This window comes from Ambystoma mexicanum, chromosome 13 (assembly GCF_040938575.1).
Source record: "Ambystoma mexicanum isolate Mex_15411 chromosome 13, UKY_AmexF1_1, whole genome shotgun sequence".
Lineage (NCBI taxonomy): Eukaryota > Metazoa > Chordata > Amphibia > Caudata > Ambystomatidae > Ambystoma > Ambystoma mexicanum.
Genome location: NC_090938.1, coordinates 366,437,918 through 366,454,571, shown reverse-complemented (window position 1 = coordinate 366,454,571; position 16,654 = coordinate 366,437,918). Strand labels below are relative to the sequence as shown.

Below are 16,654 nucleotides of genomic sequence, written 5' to 3'. Positions count from 1 at the left end.
AGTAGCATGAGCGACTAAAGATCTGGCATTGATCAATGCAGCTTTTAATTCTGGTTCTGGCTGCACTGTGAGAGGGAGGTTGGCTATATGTTTATTAATTTTATGGTGGAGTTTGCGCCTGAGAGGGGCGGTGGTTTCCAATGGTGGGAGTAATTTGGGTCGGAGGTGTTCCAGGTTGATGTTGTATTTGATGATGGGTTCGAATATTTTGGGTAGTCGAGCCCGGAGTCTAAGGTTCCTCTGTGCTAGGTTACAAGGTTTGGCGGTAGGTTGTATGTGGGCTCCTGAGCCCTCTATGGGCAGAAATGTAGGCATGGTCATATAGACGATAGTAAGTATAGCTATCAGATTGGTGAGTAATGCTTGGTGGACTAGGTTAGGCAGGTAAGAGTACATAGTGTTACTTCTAGTTAAGCTAAGGGGACTAGACTTAAATGCTGTGGTTGGATACTGGGCAGAGTAGGCTAAGTACGGTCATCAAATACTAGGCAGGATGAATGCAGTAATCAAACATTGGGTTAAAAGCAACAGTCAAATACTGGGCTAAATGCAGCAATCAAATAATGGGCTAAATGCAACAGTCAAATACTGGGCTAAATGCAGCAAACAAATAATTGGCTAAATGCAGCAATGAAATAATGGGCTAAATGCAACAGTCAAATACTGGGCTAAATGCAGCAATCAAATACTGGGCTAAATGCAGCAATCAAATACTGGGCTAAATGCAACAGACAAATACTGGGCTAAATGCAACAGACAAATACTGGCCTGAATGTAACAGTCAAATACTGGGCTAAATGCAACAGACAAATACTGGCCTGAATGCAGCAATCAAATACTGGGCTAAATGCAACAGACAAATATTGGGCTAAATGCAGCAATCAAATACTGGGCTAAATGCAACAGACAAATACTGGCCTGAATGCAGCAATCAAATACTGGGCTAAATGCAAGAGTCAAATACTGGCCTGAATGCAGCAATCAAATACTGGGCTAAATGCAACAGACAAATACTGGCCTGAATGCAGCAATCAAATACTGGGCTAAATGCAACAGACAAATACTGGCCTGAATGCAGCAATCAAATACTGGGCTAAATGCAAGAGTCAAATACTGGGCTAAATGCAGCAATCAAATACTGGGCTAAATGCAACAGTCAGATACTGGCCTGAATGCAGTAGACAAATACTAGGTGAAGATGAGGCTAAATACAGTGGTCTGAGTATTTAGGAATGAATGGAAAAATGTGCTGATAGGGGTGACTTGGTGCTTTGGGCACGTGTGGGCAACCATGTGGTCAATCAGCGTAGGCATTTGGAGGAGGCAGAAATGCTAAGGCTAGCAGCCAGAGAGAATGCAATACATGTGGAACAAGGCAACATACGTGGTGCACAATACCGGGCGGAAGGACTACGTTTTAAGTTTAGTAGATGGGTGCAGTAGGTCACCCAAAATTGAAGTTAGCAACATGTACATGCGTATAAATGTATGCGAAGTTGCTCATGCACAATTTGAAGCAGTAAGTGTTACAGTGCATCTGTACTGCAGGCTTAGCTAGACAGTGGTGGCATTTGCCAACTATGGAGCGTGTTGATGACGCTTACCTATGTTAATGTCAGGTTTGCAGTTCAATGCTCAAACAGCGGGAGATTCGAGGGGCAATGGTCCCAGTCTAGCCTCTAGCCATTCTCTGGACAGGCTCGGGACAGGACCTGCTCCTTTGTGTGTGCTCCTTCGTCGGCTGGTCCGGCGTTCGCCTTCCGGCGAGCGATTGGCTGGCAAGGCAGAGGTGTGTGCCAATCGGTACCAGGCAGGCATCAGAGGGAGATTGGAGAGTCAGGCAGCAGCTTTGCAGAGCCCGGTGGCCATCTTGGGATGGGGGCAGCCTCGTGTGAGGCAATGAAGGCACAAAAAGCTGTGCACAATGCAGGCACTTAGGGCAGTTTCTAGGCGCAAAATGTATTTTACAAGGATTGCAGTCGCATGCCCAATATTCTGAGTCAGCGATTCGATTTTTAAAGATTATTGCCGGAACGAGCGCAGGTGTGGCATGGATGTCAGCAATCCTACCTTGCGCTAGTGCTGATGTCCCAGCACGAATCCGGAGCGGGATCACTGCTCCCGCAGTGGAGGAGCTCCTGCTCCTTGTCGTCAGACGAAGAAAGGGAGGAGAACGTGAGCACGCCATGAAAGGGCGCATGCAGGTTTGAAAAAGAATCAAGTGTAGAAAAAGGGGTAAAATGGTCAGACCTAGAGGACCCTAAAGAAAAAACACCAGAATCGATAGCATACACTGAGCAACCACAAGCACGATCGCGCAGTACACAGGATGCATCTCCGCCTTATGTAAGCATATTAAGGTCACTACCAGGAAGGAGACAACAGGCAAGACTAGCCCCGCCTGGAAGACGAGGAGTGTAGGCCGCCAGTATGATTATGGACCAGGATTTTTACAATTCCCATTTTTGGAGAAGGGGGGATGACAACCACAATATATACCGTGGCCACAAATGGACAAAGATAATTTGAGATGTAAATTGACAAGTTTGACTTCTGGTGCGGGAAAATTGATTTATGAGTTAAAAAGGATGATATAAGGGATGACGTTATCTGTAGGTGACATAAAAGGCTTGCTAGCAGCCATTGTAGAGGAGAGAGGTGATGACATTTGAAAGTGAGCAGGATACACGGGTGTGACCGCACAAAACACGACACATGATGGAGTACCATTTAATAATTGCAGAGCAGATGTATGACGGGCGCTCAGAGTACAGTAACCCGATACATCAGATATGGGGGGATTATGACTAGGTAAATGGGGAGGACAAAGACCCTGTTGCTTTTAATCAAGATATTCAAGAGAGATGGTGTCTTGAGATGCGAGAACCGTGGGATAATACAGTTTCTTTATTTTACCACTTTTTGTGTCAAGGGCTGCCGAACCAGTGCACCGGCAATTAAAGGAACCAGTGGGAATGGAAGCAAAGCCATGGCCAAAAATGCAATTGACGATCGTGCCTCAATGCCGACTGTTGCAGGAGAAGAATAAAAAGAAAGCAGAGGGCAGGAAGCGGGAATAGGCGAAGTTAGACCAGAAAAAGTAATCTAAACACGCTATAGAGGAAGCGGTATTGCCAAGTAACAAGGGTGTGTTGACACAGGAAATGCAACCAATGCAGCAAAACAATTTAGCATACACCATGGATCAGGGTGGGTACAATTTATGGCCGTGTGGAGGAAGGACTGGGCCTAGTGGAGACAAGGTGGATTTCAGAACTCTGAGAGAAGAGGAGGATTTAATGGCAGAAAGCCGGAACAATGTTGGAATTGCGGAAGAATTGGACACATAGCCAGAATATGCAAAAGAAGAGGTGGCATCAACAGAATTGGCAAGCTCCAACAGGGGGGATGGGTTATACTCCACAATATAATACAGAACCACAGGAACATAATGCCCAAGATCACACACAAGCTCAGACATATGCGCTGCAACCTCAACAAATGCAGCAAGCGCCACTGCAAATGCAATTGCCACAAGGGCAACTACAGCAAGCACCCATGCAAACACAACAGGTACAACCCCAGCAGGTGCAGAGACACCAGGCTATATTATCACAATGGAACATGACCCCAGGAGCTCATCAAGCACCTGCACCCACATTGGGGAGTGTGACTATGATATGAGGAAATCCTTTCAAAGGTACAGTGATATATTTATACCCACAATAGGACAGCCCACAGAGAGACCTCATGTGTTCAGTACTATCGGTGACACCAGACCCCCAGGGAGAACCAAGGGTCAGAGTAACGATAGAAGGCTAGACATTTTAATTTCTTGTAGACACTGGAGCCACTCGTTCCTGTGTCTGTGAAGGAAAATACCCAATGTCAGGTACTGCCATGAATGCTCGGGGGATTCTCTGGGGCGATGAGTTTAGTTCTTTGTACAGATGAATTGCCAATCTCTATAGGAGAACACGATATGTCAATGCCATTACTATATTCTAGGCAGACGCCAGTTAACATATTAGGACGTGACTTGATGACGAAACTTAACATGATGATATTCTTTACCGATGAAGGAATAGTGTGTTCTACTCCAGAGATACACTATATCAATGTGGAAAAGTTTATATTCGCCTATACAGGCCAGAAAGCATTACGAGGAGTTCCTTTAGATCCAGAGGTATTTTTGAATTGAGTGAGTGTTTTATAATCATGGTTAGCCAGATTGGTAGATAACATATTGAGAATACCTGATAAATTCTAGTTTAGACCAGAGATGTCCATGGGCAATGAAGAAAGCCAGATTATCCCCTTAGAATTAAAAGCAGCAGTGGTCAGAGAAGAGAGAGTGATGCTTAGTGGGACAGGTGATGAAGGAAGAGGATACAGAACAGTGATAGCCCTCAGTGAAGGATACAGGTCGACGGATTTGACAGACGAAGAACTGTTTAGAAATTACTACGCGGACGATGAACTAGTGTTTTTATAAGTCTCACTTATTGGATTAAAGTAGAGATATAGAAATACTGCAGAGACTGGAGTTGGTAAAATAACCATCATTCTTCCAGGAAGACTTAGAGAAAGTGACAAAGATTTTATGGACCACACGCCCATATGATTTGGGTCCATTAAAATTAATAGGAGTAGTTAAAATAAAACTAAAACCAGGAGCCCTTTTGCTATGAGCAAATAAATATCTCATATCCAGAGAAGCGGATGAAGGTATATTTGAGACCATTTCCGCTTTAATGAAGCAATGCATATTAGTGTGATCAGATTCATCTTGTAACACGGCCGTGTACCCCATGAAGAAATCAAATGGGGGTTGTGGAGATTTATACATGACCTTTGCCCCCTAAACAATATAGTCAAAGCTGAGCTACCTTTAGTTCCAAATCCTGCGACAATACTGTGTAATATCCCATCTAAGGCCAAATATTTCAGTTATAGATTTTAAAAATGCATTCTTTTCAAATACCCTTCATGAAGACTCACAAGATTTGACTTCCTTTTCGTATAGAAATACCCGCCTGAAACATACTTGTTTGCCCCAGGGGTACTGTGAGTCCCCTTCGATCTTTAACAGAGTCCTCACGATGGACCTGGGTAATGTCCAGCTCGAAAAGTGCAATAATCCAGTATGTTGGTGATATTTTGGTGTACAGTAAGAGGGAAGAAAGATGCAGAGAAGACTCAGTTAAACTCATGACTATACTCTCAGAGAAATGATACAAGGTAGACAAAGAGAAGTTACAATACTGTCACGAAGAAGTCTTGTACATAGGACAGTTGATCTCTCACGAAGGGAGAAAAGTGACACCTGAGAGAGCAGAAGCAATCATGAAAACCATAGCACTTAAAACAGTGAGGGAAATGCAACATTTTCTAGGCTTATGTAACTACAATAAGGCCTGGGTTTTTGATTACAGTACATATATTCAACCACTTTTAAAAGGATTTAAAGAAGCACAGGTGGAAAAGAGCAAAATAAAATGGACAGATTAGATGACTGAAGGATTTTAGGATTTAAAAAAGGCAATCAGTTCAGCTCCTGTGTTGGGGATCCCAGATTACAATGAAGAATTTATTTATTTTCCCATCCAAATGGAGAAGTTATGACAGAAGTTCTCACACAGAAGATGACATTAGGACATGAACATAAGCCGTTTGCTTACTATCTGGGACTTTTAGATCCAGTTATGAAGGGACACTATCCCTGTGAGCAAACTTTAGCTGCTGCTGCATTCACAATTGAAAAGGCGTCAAGCATAACAATGGGGTGTTCAATAAAGTTATTTGTAGAACATGCACTAGAGAAGCCCAAAAGTACATTGACTATGCAAAGGGCATCAGGTGATTATTTCCAACCTTGCGATCAAAATTGTTAGATGTAAGACAGTAAATCCAGCAACGTTCATAGCAGAACCAGAAGGAGAGGATGATTATGTACATGACTGCACAACATATGCTGAATGTTATAATTATATTCCCCTAGCTAGAGAAAATGCCCTTGGGATGGGGGTGGTTGCTTTTATTGATGGGTCATCAAGAATTGACCAGACAACTGGGCAAAGGCATACTGGAGCAGCGGCAGTAAAGCTGAATCGAGAAGGTGAATTCGAGGTAGTGACAAGTATGAAACTGTCTTCAAATTATTCAGCCCAGGCTGCAGAATTAGTGGCGCTCATCGAAGCGCTGCAGAGATTTGAGGATGAGGAAGTGGCAGTGTACTCTGCCTCCGCCTATGTGACGTCAACTGTACACAGAGGTTTGTCCTGTTGGAAAAGGAGGGGGCTTCCTCCATGCAGGCGGCACTCCAGTGCAACATACAGCCCTATTGGATGCGCTTATTGAAGCATTAATTCTCCCATTGATCCTAGCAGTCGTAAAATGCAGTGCATTCCAAAGGAACAGATTTAATCTCTTGTGGAAATGAAGCTGCAGATTCAGAGCCAAAAAAAGCAGCCTATTAGCCACCCATATCTAGTCTTGAAGTTGAAGATGTTAAACAGATGACAGGAGGATACATTTTTACCAAAAGGAAGGCTGTATCATGCTGTCTATTGTCTAGTTAATTGAAATACAAGGTCAAGCTCCACAAGAAGAACAATATTTATGGAGAAAGCGGGGGAGTTCTTTATCCCCCACTGAGGCAATTTGGAGATCAGATAGCACTGGAAAGCTAGGTATGCCTCTAACATTATTGAGAGTAGCGCTGGTGCCGCTTCATTGTGCAGCTTCACTACCCAGCACACACAACTCGAGACAATCTTGCTGCTACAATATCAGAAAAATGGTTCTCTCCCAATCTGTTAGAACATGTGGCACGGTTGATTGTAAAATGCATTGTGCGCCAGAAATTTACTGCAGAGCACATTTTGTGAACCGTAAGAGGAGCAATTCCAAAACCCAATGCCCCATTTCAGCATCTATATATATATTATGTGGATATGTTACAGACATGCAACGGCTACGGATATATGCTGGTCATAGTATGCGCTTTTTCCAGACGTATCGAGGAAGGTCCATGCACACACCCTGATGCCCCATGTGCCGCCAAGTTCCTTGTACGCGAGGTGTTCCCCAGATAGTGGTCGTGCAAGGTTTTGCTGTCTGAAATGGACCTCATTTTGTAAATGAGATGTTTGAACCAATAGTTTTCCTATTAGGTATTAAGCATATGTTTTCTTCTGCTTATCACCCACAGACAAATGGCATCTGTGGGAGATGAAAGGCACTATCAAAGGAAAGAATAGCAAAGCTCAAAATTACCTTAAAAAATGGCTACATTGTCTACTAACCCTTGCCCTGTATGCCCTGAGAAATCAGCCTGGTTCAGATCACATCTATCTCCTCATGAGTGGGTGACTGGTCAAAAAAAAGAAGGGATGGGTAAAAAAGAAGAAACAAAGACAATCAACCCAAAGATTTAGAGGATTTACTGCAGCCACCTGTTTTGTATCCAGCAGGTCAGGTGCTAGTACAGAAATGTGTGCATACCTGGAGCACACCAAGATGGAGGAAGTTAGTCCCACCGCAGTAAAGTTAAAAGGGCGGCAAGCTTGGTTTAATTTACATGATATCAAGCCATACAAAGAAGAAACACTGACCCCCTCCTGCAGCTACCCCTAGTGAGGCAAGAGAAGTAGTTTTGTGCATGCTGACACGTTCGATGACCAAGAACAAGAATGATGAGCACATAAAAGCACCTTAAACAAGGGATCAATCTTTTCAAATTTGACAAATAATAGATTTGCAGTTATCCTGGGAACTTTTCTTCTTTGTTAGATAGGATCAAAGAACAATGGAACAGAAGAACTGGAATCAGTGGAAAAGAAGCGCATTTCTTCTTTCATTATATATATTATAGACACTGTAAACACACTGTTGTATGTTGTTTTTTTCCTACATATTCCAGTCTTATCCCGCTCTAACAAGACTATACGTGAATATAGTGACACTTCTCAGTAATCAAGAGAATAATCATATCATTTTTAGAATAATAGTGGCAATTATCTTACAGTTTTTGATAAATGTGTGATCCAAAAGGAGATAACAGATTTGGCTACTAAAGTACATATGAAATGGAGAGGTTTCACATTTTTTTAAATGAAGTAATAATTGTGATATCATTTTGCATTATGATTTGTGTTTTCCTCCTTATTATGATGATGTTTAGAGATATAAAAAAGGACAATATAGATATGGAGGATGTTTATTTATTTTTGCATTTGTATCGTACACACAAGCCCTTAGGCATCAGGGCGCTGGAAAAAAAACTGTTACATAAAGCCCATAGGCAAGGCATGGAGGCATACATTGTGTTTCATACAGAATAACTGTAGTCATATGTTAATGAAACAACTACTATTGTTCCCACTAAAGGCACAGACAGCTTTTTCTATAATATAACTAAACATCTATGGTCTCGAATTAAAAGGGATCTTGAGGAGAACCATGAAAATATAAATATGTATCTTGGCAATTTGGCTCATTTAAAGAATAATCTATGGTATCAGCACATGAATAAGTTGAGAAGAACATCAGATGAAAGCTGTTATGTGTGTTCCCTTATACCTTATGCTTTGGGAACATCTAAAATATTCTAAGCAACAGAAGTATCAGTGAAAACGGCACATTGCCTGACACATCTTGCACTTTGCCTGACAAGAGGACAATTCCAAGGCAGAACAGCATCCATAGTATGGCTGAATAAAAAGACGTGTCAAAGAGAAAACAATTATGTACAAGATATAAAGTCAATAGAAAACCAAGAGACAAAGCATTGAATAATAAAATATGAAAAGCCGGGAATAAATGGAGCAGGAATCATGATAGAAGAAAATAAGATGCTCCAATTTGAAGACGAGGATGTGGAGGAAAGATGAGAATGCTGGGAAAGAGTCAATCTACAAATTAAAGGAGCAATGTTCACTCCTGAAGGATGGGTTGATGGATTGGTTATGTGTAAAACACTAGCATTAACAGGAAAGTGGGAAGAAGTAGTGAGGAACGCAGAGAAAAAAAATGCAAAGACCAATGGTCTAAGACTGCAAGATTGTTAACATGGGTCGACGATGAGGGGGGACCCTTGCAGATACTACCCCTGAATAATGCATAATTATGTTTCAGTAATAATGGCGCAATCAAAGTTGGAGAAAATCTCAAGTGTGGCTGAGTTTTTGACATCCTAGGCATGAAGGAAGGAACAGCAGTCCTGATGGACCACTTTTGGGTCTGTGGAGCAAGAGAATATATGAAATTACCACCAAAATGGGGAGGAGTGTGTTCATTGGTACTGATAAGTATGCCAGCTTTGGTAGTACCACAAAGTGACATGCAGATTACACATTTTACCGAAGATGGATGCACACCTGAGTAAGAGAAAATCATTCAGCAGACACTTACAAAAAAAGAGAATGACTTCTCAGCAAAATCAGTAGAAGCATATATTGATACTCCAGGGGAGCATAAGCTCTTCAGCAGATCAGCAGTGATATTTACATCTATCTTCATAGCAGGAATTACGACTGCAGTGAATGGCAAGTGGTTGCAGATCACCAGATGGGAGCTGCATCAGACGATCAATACAACAATAAAATGATTTAATGCAATCAGAGAAGAAATTAGTACAATCAGGCTTACGGCCCTCCAGAACAGGTATGTCTTGGACTTAAATCGCAGCAATGGAAGGAGGCAGGTGTGCCAAGATTGGGCCTTCTTCCTGTACATTTACACCTGCTCATGATGAAGCCAATGGGACTCTGACAGAAGCAATAGCGATGTTGTCAACCCTGCACATGAAGATGGATGAAATAGATGAGACTGAGGAGGATGATTGGTTTACCTCTCTGTTTTCGTCAGTTCTAACCTGGCTGGCGAATGCCCTCAAGCTACTTAGAGAAATCTAAGTGTTTGTATTGCTAGGATTTTGTCTTATATGGATCATCTTGGGACAATGTCAAAAGACAGCCAAGAAAGCTATTGGAATGAAGATAATTGTTGATTTAGATACTGAAACTGGAGAGCAAATGCAGAATTAAGCAAGTACCCGTGAAAATATAAAGAAACGTACTCTTGTACCTCCAGGAACAAAGTTCTACTACCCCAAGGATCATAATAAATATGTAGGACATTGGATATTCCGTCCACCATCTGGAGATTGCTGCCACATGACTTAGAGTGTGAATGAACATATAAAGAATGCAGGTCACCTGAGGGGGGTGGAAAAGATATGGATCCCAAAGAAATGACAGTTCGAAGAAAAGATGAAGGAGGCTGAAGAAGAGAATTTGGTTGAAGATTTGACCAGAGGGGGGAATGTAGAGGTGCAGGTGAAAGCTTTCTCACTAGTTCCGATCCCCTCACCACCGGCATGTTAGAACAGCAGACGAAGGGCTATGGCTGGGACCTCTTGTGTAATCCCACTACCACATGGAGTGTATGAGAGACGTTATGCACTCAGACAGCCATATAGAATGCACCCTTGCACTGAAAGTGTGCAAGGATGCCACCTGGAAGGGTGTCAGCATGCACCTATGGACATCATGGAGCGTTAAATGAAATCTGATGAGGGCAGAGTGGTGTCATAAAGAAAATATATTAACCTATGCTGAAATGATAGGAAAATACATAATAGTGACGATGTAACTAAAGCACCAAGAGAAATATGTACCTAAAGCTAAAGTAATCATTGATTTAAAGAAGAATTAAGTAACTTACTGGTTAATAACTGTAAATATTCAGTAACACAAGATAGCTGAGACATATAGAGGCTTGCTATAGAGGAATATATAATGTGGCAAGGACGGCCATGATAGAAAAATGGACGCTGGCTCATGTCGAATTCAACCAGGCTACTCCGAGCCAACCAAGGCTGTAGAATCAGGAGGCTCTGTAAATGCAGCTCATGTGCAAAATGATGATGAATGTAGGATGGCCTATGATCAAGGATACTATTATAAGGAATAATTTCAAGGTACAAGGGAAATTATACGGATAAGCCCTGAATCTTAGACATTCCTCTTAGATTAAGGAAGAAGAAAACATATGCAACAGGCAAAGTATTGGACAATTAAACGTGTATGACGTCTATGTATGGCAAAGTGAGTAAGTCTCTAGAGGCCAAGAGGAGCAACAGCACCCTGCATAATTGAATCAAATAGCAGTAAATAAGAGGCTGACAAGGACAAATTCATGGTCTCTTCACGTGTGACTCAGAAGTCAAAGACAAGAGCTATTCATTAGACGCTCAGACGAAGATAGTGGTGTGTTCACACTCCCTCAAATGTTCCATGACAGTGAGCAGGCTACAAGGTGAATTACAGACGGCTTATGGCCAACCAATGAGGGTTGATGGAGTAATTGGGAAAACAGGGAGTAATCTGATGCAATTCAAAGTACCTAGGTTTCTATTCACATTTCGGTTCCATGTGATAATGTCCTTGCAAAAATGTTGCCATGCAAGCATGGCGCCGCTTTTTGTGTGGTGACATTGTCATATGGAATCTGCGGGGGACACCCCCACTCCCATTTACCCAGTATATTGTCCCCATATATAAATAATGTTGCCTATGCCGTTTCCCGGCGACTATGTGTATGGTGACATTATATATGGGGACAATATTACCTGATGCCCTATTTTCATCATATGGTGAAAAGAATATTTTTAACTAGAGTTGGGTGGGAAACATTTTTCATAATGTTTGAAAACATAATGGTGTGAAAACAGAGGTTCCTTTTCGGGTTTAAATCTGATTTTGCTTGATTGTGAAGCAACTCCATCTGTCTTTGGAATACAGTGTCTTTTTTGCACTTTTCCACACGTAACTATGTAGAGTATTTTGAAGGCTTTAACTTTTTTCATACTAGGACAAAGCATTCCACATTGTTTTAACTTATTTCTGCTTGCATTCATAAATGTAATGTAAGCTACAGTTGAATAAATATGTATTTAATGTAGTTACTGTCTAGAATGAATAAACCATACTTAGGACTCTAGCACCACTAGGGTGGTGACTGGCACAGTGTATGTGCTGAGTAACATATAATAGCATGATGGTGCACATTGGTGTCATTGCTCCAGGATTACCATTGGCTCAGCTGCACTGGTGGTGATAGTGTTGAACAGTGGGGCATAGAAAGTAACAATGTCATGGCAGCTGACCATGAATTGACCAATTGCAGAGAAGAATTTCAGAGGCTTCATAAATATATGTATCCATATCATATGTGCCATAAATATATTTACATACATGTATAGGGTAATAAAAAAGTTTGGTTAAAGGACGGTATGATTTGCTAAAATCTAGTACTAACCAACATTAGTAAAAACTAAATAAATACAAATTTCCTGAAAAAAAACTTCACATGAAGGGATGCCATTGTTAAAATGCAAACCCTAAAAAAACAATGAAATTGACCAGCTATTGATACCGAAGGAACCATTTTTCAATCCTTTGCATTTGAATGCTCATGACATCACAGATGGCATTAAATATGGGCCCACTGCATGCCCTGTGAGCACCACATCCAGCCATAATAATAATATATGGAGTTGTAGGTTATTATTCCATTTTAATGGTACTCAATTTATGGACCTCAGAAAGATAAAAGGCTGAGTCTGCCTGAAGCGGCCCCTCGTGACATAGTCCAGGGCTTAACTAGTGAGTTATCCATCTGCAAGCAGTAACATACTTTGACACTGTGGGCTAGGGATCTGTGTGAAATGAATGCAGCTGATTTTCCCGCAACGGAAATGTTTGCATGGGAACTGCACGAATACAAAATTTTCGTACATTTCTCATGCAAACATGCAGGGGTGTCCCCCGCAACTCCTGCTCACTATACTGTGTAGTATAGTGAGTGGAATGTTGCGGGGGAGTCCCCAGCAGCCTGTTTTTTTTTTTTGGTTCTGGCGGGGGATCTCCTGCAACCCCTGCTCACTGAAGTGAGTGGGGTGTTGCAGGGGACACCCCGCAGTTCCCCACAGCCTTTTTTCCATTTTTTTTCATGCCGACCCTACCAAAACAACTTAACACATGCCACGAAAAGTTCAAACTTTTGGTAGTTAGACCTTTTTCGTGGTGTGTGTTTTACGTTTTTTGGTGGGGTCTGTAATTTTTATTCGGACATTTCATTTCATCCTAACCCGTGTGCTAGCACATGACTGCAGGCAATGCGGTCCGGGTACTGTATACAGGGCATCATGGCCAATAATGCACTGTGCAGTTCCCACCAAGACTAAATGCAGTTGACAGACTGATACATATATCATATGAATCAATATCTTTCAAACATTAACAAAGTTATGGTTGGTTTAAAAAAAGCATGAAAAAAATCTTTCACCTGAAATGTGAAAGTAGATAGTCCATTTGAGCCAAGTCGGACATTCTGCAATGCTACCTAGCCATGTTTTGTGTTTTTTATAGGTCATTTAGTATGCGCCTATACACGTGTCTGTCTCAAGGCGCAACAAGGCAAGGGGAGTTGAGGGTGGAATTATCCTACTAGGCCTTGTACATTCAGATTGTGCAAGTTATTTATAACACGCTTTGTTTCAAGCGCAGATCAGGGATTGAAACCTGCGTTGCTCAGCATGATCTTGTTTCGAAGACCCGCACGTTGCCCCAGAGCTATCCTCCCTTTCATTGCTGAAAGTTCACCTCCAGTTCTGAGCCACATCAGCAAGGCATTGTGGTTATGCAAATTAGCCCAAATGCAAAACTTTTTCACCAGCAAATTGTCTTTGCCTTAGAGGGCAGTGCTAGTTAATGTATAGCTTAATCAACCCAAGACAGACATTTTGCATGGCTGACAAGCCAACTATATACCTAGTTTCAACCTTATTAGGGATCATCAGTGCAGAATAGTCCTGACAGCCTTGTGGTTGGAGCACTGGAGCCAGTTGTCTAAGTGGACAGGAGCGGCTGAGGGCGGTGCTCCTCTACTTTTTTTTTAATTAAGTTTACTGTTCCTATACTTTCATTTTCAAAAGAAACCGTTTCAGAGTGGTTTTGTTTTAAAATAACAGTTTAGGAAGAAGTTGAACCTTGCACTTCAGTCCACTGCACTGAGCATTCCCTTAAATAGCAGGTGCATGTGTTTGGGGGTTTGTATTGTGCGTGGCGATGGGGTTTGTGGGAGCGGGGGCAGGCCAGTAGGGAACATGGTGAAGCTTTGAGCTTGAGTGAAGCAGGAAACTACAGGTATCAATCACTTCGATATTTTGGGTTGTCGGCTTTTCTCGCCCATTTTGAAGGGCATTTGGGCTCACCAGAGTCCTTCCCAATCAGGGTGACGGTGACCCTTTTAGGTTCAGGAAAACTAGAAACACAGAACAGAACAGTAGAATTCCAGCACAGTGGAAGACCCCCTCCCTCCTGCCCGTACCCCACCATGGCAGGTGCTCCTCTCGCTCGATGAGCCTGAATGGTCTCCAGCTCGTTGCTACCCAGAAAAACACTTCTCGCCCATGTCTGCCTCCACGAGTGTAATAATGGAATGCAGCACATCGTCCCCCAATCTCGATACTACCTAGTTCCGATAGTAAAGGTGGGAGGGGGTCTCCCGGGAAGCTAATGCCTTTCTGGGGATTAATGGCGCCCGAGGTGCTGAATGCCGCAGAGACGTGTCAGCTTGTAAACGCCCCCAGGGGCTATGTGGAGTGGGAAGAGGCCTTCCTACCTCGCAATGTGAGGACGTGGAGCCCCCCTCCCACCCTCTATTTGGCATGTTGTGGTACTAATATGTGACCACTCCAAAACATCGCCTGACCGCTCCTTCCCAAGAGAAGGGCCTAGCTCTACCTACCCCCCCACCCTCTACCTAAAGGGCACACCCAGCTTGGCCAGGGAGGGGTCATATCACATCTCTTTATCTCACGGGTCAGAGACCTCGCGGACTCGCCGCCCCTCCCCCACCCTCCTCCAGGCAGGCCAACATCTGCTGAACTTTAAACAAACAGACTTGATGGCTCGCACGCCCCCCCCCCCCACTCCCACTGTACTTCTCTTCCACTCTTTAGCAGCTTCCGATGTCCGTCATTTTCTCTCAAAGCCCTCCCCCATCCCCACCCCCGCAGTTCTGCGAGTCTCTCCAGGTGTGTGTCGTGCTTTCTGGTCCGTCTTCGCCGTTCCCTGCGTTGTCTCTCATTCACGTTTCCCTCTCAGGCCTCTCTACACGGGTCGGACTGGGCCATACAATTGTTTATGGCACTTAAAGGAAAAAATACCGCCGTTGTAAATGGCAATTTATTCCTTTTGTGACATTGTTTGAATAGCACCCAAGGGGGAGTTTTTTGATAACACGTGATGCAAATTGTGCATTAAAAAATATGTATTCGGCAACCCTGGTCAAAACTATTAGCTGTATAGTTAATACTGCCCCACATTGACCAAAACACGCAAGCATTTTGGTTTTTGGTTCGGCCATGGGCCTATTACCCTACAGGCCAGTCCGAGGCTGTGCACCCCCGCGCTCCTCACCCCCCACCCCACCAGGGCCCCGACTTACTCGAACCCATTCCCTTACACCCACTGACAACTCGAGTGGAGACATCTCCCCTCCGCCTTTTCAGCTCTCATCAGAACACTATGCCTCTCTCCATGTTTATATAATCACCCCACATCAAACTACCCATACATCCATATAATCCAGTTCTTTAGTCGTCTGGGATCTACCTCCACCATATCCGCCTCTCTTGCTAATTGCCGCTCTACACCGCCCTCACCGCCACAGGCGATCTCACGCGTACGCGTTGGCATCCATTTTCCGTAATATTGAGCCCCCTTTTTGTGCAAATGTCTCTTTCCATCCAGTTCTTTTTCACAGGGCTTCATGTTTGTCTAAACAGCCTGTGAGTAGCAGTGTGCACCTCTGACTCTTCGTCCCTCCATGGCTCTTCACCGCAGTGTCCTTACGTGGCTCCTTCGCTTAGTGTCCCCCCTGCCTTTTTCCTCTCAGTGACCCACCCTGGCTCTTTCTCTGTGAATCCCCCCTTACCCTCCTCTCAGTGTCCCCCATTTGTATTTATCTACGCCAGCAAGATAGCTCAGCGGGTTGAGTGCTCACTTCTGCGATCTGTGTATGATTTGTACGTCTCAGGTTCGCATCCCTGCAAATCTAACTCAGGTTTTCATCCTGCCGATGTAAATTTATTGCCATATAAATACGACATAATTATCCTTGGCTCTGTCCCGGCTGGCTCAGTCATTGTCCCCCTGTGTCCCCCCGCCCCCTTCCGTTTGTCACTCTCTGCCTCCCTCTGGCCACGCTCCTTTTCCTGCCACTCTCAGTGTCCACTTACCCCCGTCTACTTCTCTGAGTCACTCTGTTTTCTTTCCTCTTCCATTGCCCGTCTGCCCTCTCGTTATTCACCTGCCCCCGATGGCCACCCGTGTCTCTTTGGTCCTGGTCTCACTGTCAACCTCTGTCACTTTCCCTCAGTGTCTTTCATTGCCAAACTTGCATCTCACTCGGTCGTCTCTCGCTCCTGCACGTGCTCTCCGAACCCATCCTCTCCACATCTGTCTCCTTCACTCTCCATCACTTCTGTTTCCCTTTCCTTCATCGTACATTCCCCTGACCCTAACATACGTCCCCAAAACCCCTCCCCCACTCACGCCTGATCTAGCGGACCACTTCTATA

General features: G+C 43.5%; 1 protein-coding gene across 2 annotated transcripts in view; it reads right to left on the bottom strand.

The window, feature by feature from the left end:
* The window catches only part of SALL2 (spalt like transcription factor 2), a 633,863-nt gene that overhangs the window by 192,856 nt on the left and 424,353 nt on the right, over window positions 1–16,654 (bottom strand). The window lies entirely within an intron of this gene.